At 45.2% G+C, this 12401-nt stretch overlaps 1 protein-coding gene across 2 annotated transcripts in view; it reads left to right on the top strand.

The window, feature by feature from the left end:
* Nucleotides 1-5361, top strand: part of Mapk1 (mitogen-activated protein kinase 1) — a 69161-nt gene extending 63800 nt beyond the window's left edge. For both annotated transcript variants that reach the window (XM_041677759.1, XM_041677760.1), the window contains exon 9: nucleotides 1634-5361. The gene's annotated coding sequence lies outside the window, so the exon portion shown is untranslated. The remainder of the gene's footprint in view (nucleotides 1-1633) is intronic.
* The last annotated feature ends 7040 nt before the right edge of the window (nucleotides 5362-12401 follow it).

Consider the following 12401-nt stretch of genomic DNA (forward strand, 5'->3'; position numbering starts at 1 on the left):
TGGCAGGTGAAAGCCATATCCCTGAAGTTGCTTGCGGCCTATCAAAGCAACACCGCCAGATCTTTGTGCTAGTTTATCAAGTCAGTAAAATTCCAAAGAGAATATCTTCCTAATATTAGAAGCACTTGGTCACTATACCAGCCCAACTAGATTTCCTTTTCAGAATCGGATACAACATAGGACTTACATGGCAGCGCTTTCTCTTCTCAGAGATAGTACAAAATGATGGGTACTAACGAGGCTGACCTGTTCTGTGCAGTGAGTACTCTGGCAGCCTGAGTGTCGGCCATGTGTACCCCCAGTAGTGTGAACTTGAACAAGCCCTCCAAGAACTCCTAATACACAGGGCTTTGGGGGCCCTGACTCAGTCACTGGACTGCATTATGGTGAGAGTAGATTGGTGTATGGTGTCTCCCAAGTAAAAACATACTTCAGAAAAGTAAAAAGAGATATGACTTGTGTTTTTTCTATAGTGACATTGCAGATGACCGGCCGTATGCAGGCTGCTGGAGGGGAGGGAGAGGTGTCTTGCTGAGCACAGACAGATGGATGTTTTGTTGACCAGAAGATAGATGACAAGCCGTTGACCTGAGTGCTTCATTTCACCTTCTAGCATGGAGACCAGCTACAGCTTCTTACCTTTCAGTATCCCAGGCTACTGCTCTCACTGCCCATCAGGGCTTAGTTTGTTCTCAGTAAGACAAAACTTGGGCACTAGCAACCCCAGCGTCCCATTGCAAGCATAGGTGACTGTCCTGCCTATTCATCTAGCAGAAAGGGAACTTTCTAAGATAGGAAGGTCTTTTCAGTAGAGAGGCAATATTTTATAAAGATCCTTTAAACTCTGATGTTTGGCTGTTGGAGTGGAGGGTGCTACATTGTTAATGAAGGGTATTTGGGGAAGCCAACAATGCTGTGAGTATGATTAAATGTGGGCATGTGTCTTCCCTTAGTCACTACTTTTCTTAGCGTTTCTATTGCTGTGAAGAGATACCATGATTGACAATGCTTATAAAGGAAAACATTTAGTTGGGGCTGGTTATCAGCATGGCAGTATACAGGAAGACATCGTGCTGGAGAGGTAGCTGAGTTCTGCATCCACATTGGCAGGCAGCAGGAAGAGAGACTGAGCCACTAGGCCTGACTTGAGCTTCTGAGACCTCAAAGCCCACCTCAAGTAACACACTTCCTCCCACAAGGCCACACTTTGTGGTAACACCACCCCCATATGGAGGGACGTTTTCATTCAGACCAACACACTGTACTAATTAAACTCTTAAACATTGTCTGAAAAATCGGCCAGTGGTGGTACATGCCTTTAATCCCAGCACTCAGGAGGTAGAGGTAGGTGGATCTCTGAGTCAGAGGCCAGCCTGGTCTAAAGAGCGAGTTCCAGGATAGGCACCAAAGTTACAGAGAAACCGTCTGGTTGGCGGGGGCGGGGAGTGTCTGAGAAAGACGGCTGTGAAATGAGGCCACGTTCCAGCCTTCAGGACCCGCATGTTAGAGATGTCATGTATGTGACCTTTTTAAGGCTCTTTATTCCCATTGCATTTTACCTTGCTGTTTTGTACTGTTACTGTTATTGTGACATGGCTCAATCCTTACTCCTGAGTTTGTCTTTTTTTTACAGGACAAGGGCTCAGAGGACTGGACGTGCTCAGATGTCGGTGTTCCTCCCAGTTCTTGACCCCTGGTCCTGTCTCCAGCCCGTCTCAGCTTACCCACTCTGACTCCTTTGAGCCGCTTGGAGGGGCAGTTTCTGGTAGTAGTGGCTTTTATACTTTCACAGAATCCCTTCGTCCAGAGATGCTTCCTGGTGGCACCAGTGCCCTGCAGCAGTGTGCACATTGAGTGCACTTACTGCATACTGTTGCTTAGTCACTAACTGCTTTCTGGTTTGAAAGATGCAGTGGTTCCTCCTCTCCTGAATCCTTTACATATCATCCTGCTGAACCATGCAGCCTCACCAGAGCGAGAGTCTTTCCAAACTGGCCCCAGTCACTGGCTCTCGCTTTACAGTAAAGAATGCTATTACATAAGGCACTTTAAGTCATTGACAGCTCAAAATTTGCACTTCATCGGTTGACTAGTAACTGTCTACCCAGAGCAGGAGCTTGTGGACATCCCTGGATGGTATTGCAGGCTGCAGGGGCATGTGCTTCTGTCATGGGAGTCCTTTGGGGGCATTTTTCTGTGTATCATGTTAGTTCCATATTTAAGGTATGTGCTATTTACGCAGCTTCTAAAAAATTGATCATTGTTCTAGAAAGGAAGCCTTGCACTGGCAATGTTATTCTGCAGGTTTTCTTGTACTGTAATCAAGGTACACTTGCCAACATGTTAGGTGCTGTCCTTAACCAGAGATTTAAAGTAACAGCTGTGCTTGTCATTTGCTGCAAGATGTATAAGCACTGAGCTTTAGAAGTTTCTGGTGAAGTAGAGAGCAAGCTGACCTAGATGTTCAGGGAGGAGCTCCATATATACCTTGAGCTATTTCACACAGAAGGCTGTTTGCGTAACCACATTCACTGCCTTGGGATTTAGCTAAGAGGAACGCTGCGTCTTTAAATGAGAAAGTGTACAGTTCTTCTCTTACAGCATGTCAGCATCTCCAGCCCACTTTCCAGCAGTATAATGACTTGTAATAAAGCCTTCATGAGCTCTCATCATGAGGCTCTGTTCTGTTGCCAAGTTGAGGTGTTTCTGGTACTGCTGAGTTAATGTCATAAAAAACTAGCAGCAACTGTTCGAGCTCTCTCTTTACTGATTGCCTCTATTCTGTTCCTGCGCTGTGTGCTGTGGAGTTGATGGTGTTATCTCAGTGCAGTGCCTCCTGACCCCCTCACTGCTCTCTGGTGAGAAGTTTGCCTTGTTCCATACTTACTGTGCCCTTGCATGACTGTTAAGGCTTTCTGTGCAGAGATCACTGTCTAAGTGTCACAGCCTATGATTGAGCAAAATCTATTGTGACCTCTGAGTTGTTTCCACAGAGAGACTGCTACCCAGAGGATAACTTAGGAAAGATAATTCTAGTGTTAGGTTTTCATTTCTCAGCTGTCTTTGTTGTTTTTCTCCCTTGTTTTTTGACAGCAATGGAGAATGGATTCTATATAGACTGCCTGCTAGTATGAACAGCAATGCACTTGTAACTCATGGAAATAAATGTACATCTTTTTATCTTTACACCGATGATACGATTCAGTGTTGATTTCCTCTGGATCGGTGTGTGTTAAGTGGATAGTCATAATCAATTTGTGCTTCAGACAGAAATGTTCCTGGGCCTCATTCCACTCCTCCACCCACCTCCTCCCTGCACTGCCCCACACAGCTGTTTATATAAGATGGCTTAGGTCCTCTGCCAAGTGTGATGGTGCACACCTTTAGTCCCAGCCCTCAGAAGGCAGAGGCAGGTGGCTGTCTGTATTGGAGGCCAGCCTGGTTTACATAGCAAAGTTCGGGACTACATAGGCCCAGCCTCAAAAAAGCAAGTAAAAGAAAGGTCCTCTCCTCATTCTCTGGACAACAAATGATTCTGACATAGTCCAAACAAAGCAGGCTGGAATCTGGTTCCTTCTGAAAAGGGCCTTCCTGCCTGTGTGACCCTAGAGCTATGAGAAGGGCTGCTCAGAGCCCATGGTACCTGCTGCAAGGTTCAAAGTGACACACACCTCACCTGCCTGCAGCATGGCTGACTCCTCCTCACAAACCAGATCTCAATTCTTGCCCTAAGTACCTGCCTTTCACTTCCACACATGAAGTCCACTCAGCTCTAATAATACACTAGTAGTGAGTTTTCATTGTTCTTTTTTCTTTTTTAAAGCATTGACAGTTTTCCTACTTATTTCTTCTTTATATTTCTAAGGGAGGTTTTACTTTAATTTGCAATCTTCTAAATAAGGAAACCATAACCTCACCTTCTAGACTAAGCTGTCTGCGCTCCCATTCCTGGTACTGTGGGGTGAGATTAGCCTGAAACGACTCACTGCATCCTACAGTCACTCGCTGTACCACAACTAGGATAGCTTTCGTTATGTGCATGGCATGTGACACACCCGAGGCCATGTAGCCTCTGTAACTGTGACAGCTATCACGTATGGTCACACTCATGACTTTGGTTCTTCTCACATTTCCAAGATACACTGGTGACATTGAGCGCCTCCATTATGTATATACACAGATAAGCTATCAGGTGGTGGGTTTTTCCATGTCTGAAAATTTGAGCAGAACACTGGTGAGAAAATTATGCTCCTTTTAGTTAGTTGAAGAAGACACCTGCCCAACAATCCAAGACAGATTATGAGCATTCTGCCCAGTGTTGAGCCAACACTGACCTACATTGAGGCCTCTCAGTAAAGAATGGTGTGTGTGCATGTGTGCTCGCTCACCTCATTCCTGCTCCTGTGAGTGGGATAGCACAGTGGGGTGGAGGTGACCGTTAGCTTTGACAAGCTGTGCACTAACAGCAGATGTCTCTGAGGGATCACAAAGGTCGACCATCCACACTGCATGCCACATAGTGTTCAGACCACTTAGGGGAGTTTCATCTGCTTATAACACTTATGTTAATATTAATAGTTACATTTGAATTTTTGGTGACTTACATAGTATGGTAATGGTATGTTAATACACAAACTCATATGCATATGCTTTGGGTCCATCATAATTCTTTTATATTTGTAAATCAGTGTTTTGGAACAATCCCAAGTTTAAGGGAAATATTTTTGTAAATGTAATAATGGTTTTGAAAATCTGAGCAGTTCTTTTGCTTACGCATTTTTAAAGCATTTGAGCTTTAAAATTGTTGTGCTACTGTGTGAATATGGTACCTAAGACCCAGAAGAGAAACGTGAAAGAGGGGAGTCAGTGTGACTTCTCATACAGTGTCCAGCTTGACATAGTGGATCAACAACGGCAGGATCAGAGTCTCTAGGGTTGCTTCAGGTTTACCTAAAGCTTGTTGCCCTTTTGTGCCATTTATCCCTGCAGAACACTCCAGAAGTTCTTACACTGCTTTGTATCTGCTTTGTACTGTTGGTACATTTTTGGTATTGTATCCCAAAATGCATAGATTATTTAGGATAATGGTAAGTTTAAAAAAAATAAATGTTGAAGGAAGATTTTATTAAGAATCTAAATGTTGTTTCATTATATTGTTAAACTTGAGCATTTATCTGTGATTTATGTGATTTGGTTAATGTGTATAAAAATTGTAAGAAATTTATATTTCATCTTAATTCTTTTGATGTTGTAAACGTGCTTTTTAAGAGAGATTATTTGAATGTTTATGGCACCTGACTTGTAAAAAGAATTACAAAAAAAATTCTTAGAATCATTAAATTGTGTCACTGTGTTACCAGGTAACGGTGCTGTTCAGTACGGTGTAGTCGTTCCACATAGCATGCCTGCTGACTTTGACTCTACTGTAGCTGTTAGTAGTCACAGATGGATGCTCTGGGTGACTCTGAGTATTCTGTTGAGACCTTGGTTATGGGGAAAGAGAAGGCCCCTCCATCCCCCGCCCCAACCCCTGGCCTTCAGTAGCCCCAGTACAGGCAGACATCAGGTGCAGTCTCTTTTCACGCCAGAAATTCATGACTGTTAACAAGTCTTGAGCATTGGATTCTTAGTGTTGTTGGCAGTGACTTATTTACAAGTTAGAGATACGGGCAAGTTTTTTTTTTTTTTTAAATGCTGGGGTGGCTTTAGTCACTAAACGCCAATTTGACCACCTTTCCCTCTTTTCTTAGCTGTAACTGGCTCTCTTTGTGCTCAGTCTCTGTAGCAGACTGTTAGCTGTGAAAGGGAATCAGTATGCCATGTGTACAGAAGGTATAAAAATATATTTCAAGTACTTATCACCATACCACACAGCAAATACTGAGTGAGTACCAAGTCTTCCCAAATGTTTCTTAAGATGTTGCACGTTGTTGCATGGTGCTAGTAAATCTCTGCTTTGAAAACTCCTCAAGAAATGGTGTCACCTAAGCTGAATGGTTCAGAAGGGTGTTTTGAGCTGCTTGGCATATCACATTCAAATCTTCAGGAGAAAACGATGGAAATGACTATTTTCTTTGTTCAGTGCTGAAGCCTGATGGTTATGGTTGACCTACTTTGCCAGCCCTTAACAGCCATGACAGACCAGCATCTTCATTGCCATACTTAGTCTGAACTAAGACTGGGAGTGGAGTCACAGCAGGTAGATACAAATGTAGAAGTCCTCCTTGAGGTCCAGTACCCAGGTGAACAGGATACGGCCTGAGAGTGTCCATAGGAGTAGTAATGTGATGGGTTTTCTGTAGCATACGGTTTGTGTTTCTCCAGGTCTAAGAGGAAAGAGACAACAGGGAAGAGAAAATAGTCAGTGAAAAAGGACAGTAGATAGATGCCAGCTTCTGTGACTCAGCCATAAAGAATAGCTAAAACCAGTGATTTTTCAGGTGGGGAAGAAACAGCAGGCTCATGCCTCACAATATGTCTTATTTATTTGTTTGTTTGTTTTGGTGAAGTAAAGATCACGGCTAATGGTGAGGAAGATCCTCTGTGAGAAGTAGAAATTAAAGGGCTATCCTCTAGAGGGCAGTGGAGCGGTGACTCAGTGAGAAAATCAGCAGAGGGCCAGGGGCAAAGGGCTATGGTGTAGGTAAGTGAGGTGTAGACACTTCGTACAGAGAGGGTACGGTAGGAGGCAGAAGGCAGATTCCCCTATCTCCACAGAAGGGCAGAAAAGTCAGTAGAACTATTTACACAGTCTGGGTGTGTCTCCCATGCACATAGTGACACTACATAGCCAGGACGGAGGAGCAGAAGAGACTGTCCATTTCAGTAATCGTCCAGTTGCGGCTAGACATGATAGCATACACATTGAATCCCAGCACTCTGGAGACAGAGCCTGGTCTTTAAAGAGGGCGTTCCAGACCAGCTGAAGATACTTAAGGAGACCTTGTTTCAAAAAATACATATATAAAATAAAAATCAGTGAAAGAAACTTGTCTGTGTGTCTTTCCCTTGATTTACTAATTTCAAGTGAATCCAGAAAACACTAAATTCCTGCTGGGAACCTGCAAAGCCAGCTACTGACTGCCTCAAGAACCATCGGTGTCTTCATGAAACCACCAGAGTTGTATGCCTCTGCAGAGAAGGGAGAGAACGCTTGACTGTAACATGCAAGACCTTTCTCCCAAAAGAAAAACAACAAACTTTCCTGTAGTAGATTTGGGGGTATTCCTGTGGGGATTCACGAAGTATTCACTTAAAAGCAACAATTGTGACAAGAATGTGAAAAGTAGTCACTGCTAAAACAGCTTTCTTAACATTCTGAGAACATCAGCAGGGCCCACTAGGTACCCTTTGCTGACTTTGGTTGTGGGCACATAAGCTCTTGGGTGGTTTTTGAAATTCAGGACATGTTTAATCATTAGTGTCTGGGGAAACTGCTTTGTTTCCTGCTTTCCCTTCATTTACAATTTCCTAATTTCCTCTTCACAAACTTGAGGGTTTATGAGAGAATGGAGAGAAGTGATTATTTTGGGGGTTTTGATGTTTACAGTGCTAGAGGTGAACTCTATAGTTTGCAGCATGAACAAGAGCAAGGACACAGTCACTGAGCCTGCCTCCAGCCTGAGGGTTGTTCTTGTCCACATAAGAGCTTGGAGGTGATCTCCTTGACTGACAGGACTTGTGACAAGAGTGCCAGGCTGGACCAGGCCAAGGACGGGAAGGTTGCCCAGGGTTTGGGCTCAGTGATGTACAGGGGACAAAGACTTGAGAAAGAAATGGTAGAAATCAAGGCCAGCACCGGCTACATAGCAAGACCTTGTAAAGAAAGGCGTTGCCTGACAGGTGGCACACTTTTAATCCCAGTACTTGGGAGGTAGAGATAGGATCTCTGAGTTTGAGGCCACCCAGGGCTACAGTACAGATAAATCCCTGTCTCAAAAAACTAAAGAACAAGGTGTTAAGTATAATCTTAAGATGAGCCTCTCCACCGACACAAAATAACTTCAATTAGAACAGATTAGACCAAATCAAAGATTCCCACATTTAATGAATGCAGTGTTCCTGGGGAGCATGGCAGGGGAAAGACAGACCATGCCAAACCCAAAGATTGGTTATGTTTTTCTTTTTCCAGCCTAACCTGTGGGAGTGGTCCTAACCCTCCTTGGGGTCAGCGCTTGGCAGGCTTTCTGGGAAGTAGAGTCCAGCCAGAGGCAACTCCCAGGGGGAGAGTATTTGAGATGTAGCATTGTGCTCCATTGGTGCTCCTAGAATAGATGACACTAGGGTGATGCTTTCAATCATCTCCTTGGATATAGGGATGTGAGGGGGTTGGGGTCTCACTTTCAATCAAACATCCCAGAGTCCTTGGATATAGAGGTGTTGGCTCAAGTCTGGCTACTTCCTGCAGGCATGGGGCAACGTGGGAGAGGGGGACCTGGGAGTTGGTGCACTCACACTCAGCAAGAGGTATGGGTAGAATGGCATCCAGTATACGGTCATCCTGGAGTCCTCAGGCAGCTGCTTTTTGAGGGAGATGAGAAGGCAGGTGACTATTGGCCTTGTGAAATGGGGCTAGCCTTGGGATGGGACACAGTAGCAGATACCAATGGTGAAGTCCCAGTAGCTGGTGTAGATTGTTGGCGTTGTCTGGAGAGTGCTTTATAAGTTGTTCTTGGCCCAGGCAGCAGGAGTGACCTGTAAAATATATTTGAGACTGGCTGGGGTTAGCATGGCAAGACTTTTCCCAGAACCTGTAAGAAAACTGGAAGAGGCTATTGCTTTTAGGATACACATGAAACCTGTTAATCCTGACTGAAGCTTGTTAAAGAGGCACACCTGTCTGTATTTTAGCAGGAAACTTCATTAAATGTCATGGATGAAGTAATAAGTTAATAGTACCTAAATTAGCAAAAATGAGACAGCTTTTTAGCTGTGCAGGCAATCCCAAATCCTTCCCTTAGTCCTTAGAGAACACCAGTCTTAGAAGCAGTGCTTGCTGCTGAATACAAGAGGCCCTAAGATTTTTCCTATGTGGGGAAGATTTAGTCTACCTGTCTCGGCAGAATGAGAAGATCAATGCAGGAAGCTGAAGAGGTGAAAGGCCACTTTTTGCTATGTGGGTGGGTTTACCAAACCCAAAGGCAAGGCCAGGATGTGGAAGGTTTTCTGTCTTGGAGGAGCTAAAGGGTGCTGCAAAGGCTGGCATGTCTGTGTTAGAAGCTCTTTTGTTAAATGCCGTATTCTCAGATCTGTAAAGGCACTTGAGAATTAGGTACCATTTCCTGTTATTTTAAGTTGGACATACAAGCTAAATTTAGGCGTGTATTCTATCCAATAGGTTAGCTTACCAATGGTAGTAATGTAAGAAGATTAAAAGGAATATTTTAATGAGCCAAAGAATTATAGCACATGTGTTACTTTTGCCCAAAGATGGTGCTGAGGTCAAAATAGCAGCTACCCACGTGTTTGGATTTTTCCAGAGCTGTCACAGTCTGGAGTTATCTTAAAATGAGCACATGAGCACACAGAAACATAAATCCACATCATGAAAACACATTTACACACAGAGACATACTGTGACCACATCATTCGTATGGACAGACGAAGCTCTTGGGAACCTGTGTCAGCTGACCAACTTAAAAACCCTGGTGTAGTTTAGCAGAATGAGGCAAACAGCAGGAGAGGGGAGAGCAGGGGAGCGTAGCCTAAACCGCGGGCTTTTGGAGTCTTGTTTACTTAAAATGTTAAACCCAATTTTAAAGGATTTTTGTAAAAGGCCATCAAAAGGTGTTTTAGGAATCAGCTTGGAATCGCAAGCAACCCATTAGAAGCACATGCCTGTGTGACTCAAGTCTGTCATCGTGCATCCACTGGGACAGACCCTGAGCCAAAAATGGGGCTGTGAAAATTGAATGGCAGGCATCCCTGCATGCAATCTTCACCTCAGTGTGAAGTCAGTGTGGGTCAGGCTTCCAGTGCAGGCTACAACTTGAGCAGAAAGCCTGAAAAGCAAATGGGTCACCCCGGGAACTTTAAAAGGGGAAGTCACCTGAACCCGATCTTGCCTGGTGGAGAGTGAATGAGGGGCTTTTTCTGGCACATGGCCCTGGTCCCTCAGGGAAAATGCAAACCGTTTCCGTGGGAAAGCTCCGATAGGAAATCTTAAAATAGGCCTCTCTGCTGATGCAAAATAACTCAGATTGGACCAAATCAAAGATGCCCATGTTTAATGACTGCAGCACTCTCGGGTGATCCAGAGCATGGGGGGGATACAGGGAGAACACATACAACACCCAAAGACTATGTGTTCCTTTTTCTGGCCTAAATAGCCTGTGGGGGTGGTCCTGACCCTCCAGGGTCAGAGCGTAGCAGGCTTTCCCAGAGGTGGGAGTCTAGCCCAAGGCAACTCCCGAGGTGAGGGTGGGCTTGAGATGGAGCTTTATGCTCCATTGCCTACAGGAGTGAGTAGCACCCTGCTCCTACCTTGTTAGACGGTGCACTGGCTACTGCTACGTTAAGAATAAATCTCTGAGCCCTTGAGATGGCTTCAAGGATAGGAGCACTTGCCATTAATCCTGAGATTGATTCTTTGAACCCCTTGCACTCACACAGACGCATGAAGTAATTCTTTTTTGTTATTGTTTGTTTGCTTTTTAACTTTAAATCCCTACATGTCAAAGCAGCTGCCTTAGCTGAACTCAGTTCAGTTGTAACGGAAATGCAATACCAAAACATTTAACAAAGGAAACTAGGCTGTTAGTGGTGGCACTACCCCACCCCAAGGAAAGGTTAAAGGAGTTAATATAAGGATAAGAGGGATTAATCCCGGGAAACAGGCTGAGGCACAGCATTTAAAGCTGGGAACCCTGGGCCTGCCTGAAGTATTTGCTGCAGCCGGGAGTGAGTAAACCACACAAAGGGCATTTTAATCTTTTGTTTTTGAAAAGTAGAAGATGTCAGGAAAGGAACAGCATGCTTCTGCCCCTCCCCTTTGTGCACCCTGGAGGCACTGGGGTTTGCAGACTGTAAGCAGTCAGCTAGCACACAGGCTGCAGTTCTGCCCACATAGGGAGCAGCCAGAGCTTGACTCGAAGCCATGTAGAACTGGCACAGAGTCCACTTGGCATTGCATGGCTGCTTTTCTGCTGTTTTCGCTTAAGAATGGGTTGTGGTCATAGAATGATGCTCACTAGAGAGCAAAAAACATGTCTTAGAAGAAAACAAGTCCACCCTGGTCACCAGGAGCCACTGTTGGGCCACCTTGGCAGCTAGAGCCAGGCCACGGCTGATTGCTGGCATGCCTTAGTTATCCCCCCATACATCCTGTATAGACCCAGCTGTGCTGTGATTGAGTAGCGTCAAACAAGTCGGTCTCAGCCTGAAGTTGCTCTGTCTCACCATGCCTACCCCAAAGGCCTGCCGACACATCCTCTTTCCCTCTTCTCCTATATCCTGCTTGCTTTGAGTTTTGTTTTTCCTTGATTGTACAGGTCATGCCGAGTATTTGATGTCAGAAGTGAGCACCGACCTGCCCAGCCGAGGACATCCCCATCTCCATCCCAGTCTCAGCAGCAAGCACACAGCAAGAACCAGGTCACATGCCCTAAGAAGTCTCTGAGGTCACCCGAGCCCGCTCACCACAGGGCTAAGCTGGGCAGCTTGCCCGTTCCCAGTGGTGAATCCTTACCAGGTCTGACTCAAGAACCAAACTACCACTCCTCAAGGCAGGACAGAAAGGCAAGTCTTCCAGAGTAGAGACCAAGAGCTCCCCAACCTGCACCCATGGGAGGTCTGCTTCTGGGATAGTCTCATCATGATTGTTCCACAGTCTCCGCTTCACCAGTAGCTTACCTGATACACCAGGTGATCTGGGAGTGTCATCTATCTGTTGCTTTCATTGGTTAATAAAGAAACTGCTTGGCCTTTGATAGGCCAGCCCTTAGGTGGGTGGAGTAGACAGAACAGAATTCTAGGAGAAAGAAAGCCGAGTCAGGCAGTCACCATGATTCTCCCACCCGACACAGATGCAGGTTAAGATCTTCCCTGGTAAGCCACCTCGTGGTGCTACACACATTATTAGAAATGGGTTAAAGCAAGATGTGAGAGTTAGCCAGTAAGAGGCTAAAACTAATGGGCCAAGCAGTGTTTACAGTTTCCATGTAATTATTTTGGGTAAAACTAACCATGCAGGCAGCCGGGCCCTGGGAATGCTGCCCACCGCTCCTACTACAACCAGGGAATTTGTATAAGGCAACATCCTCCAGCATCCCAACAGATGCCTGAGGTTTGTATTTGCTCAGCATGTTCTCTACCACCAAGCTACAACCCCAGCCCAGCCACAGGGCTTGGTGCTTTGTATGACCCTGGCAACAAGAGAAAGGGAAGTTTTCAACCTAGAAAGA

This window comes from Microtus oregoni, unplaced genomic scaffold (genome assembly GCF_018167655.1).
Source record: "Microtus oregoni isolate MIOR12 unplaced genomic scaffold, Mior012 000029F_ref0000214, whole genome shotgun sequence".
NCBI classification, from domain to species: Eukaryota; Metazoa; Chordata; class Mammalia; order Rodentia; family Cricetidae; genus Microtus; species Microtus oregoni.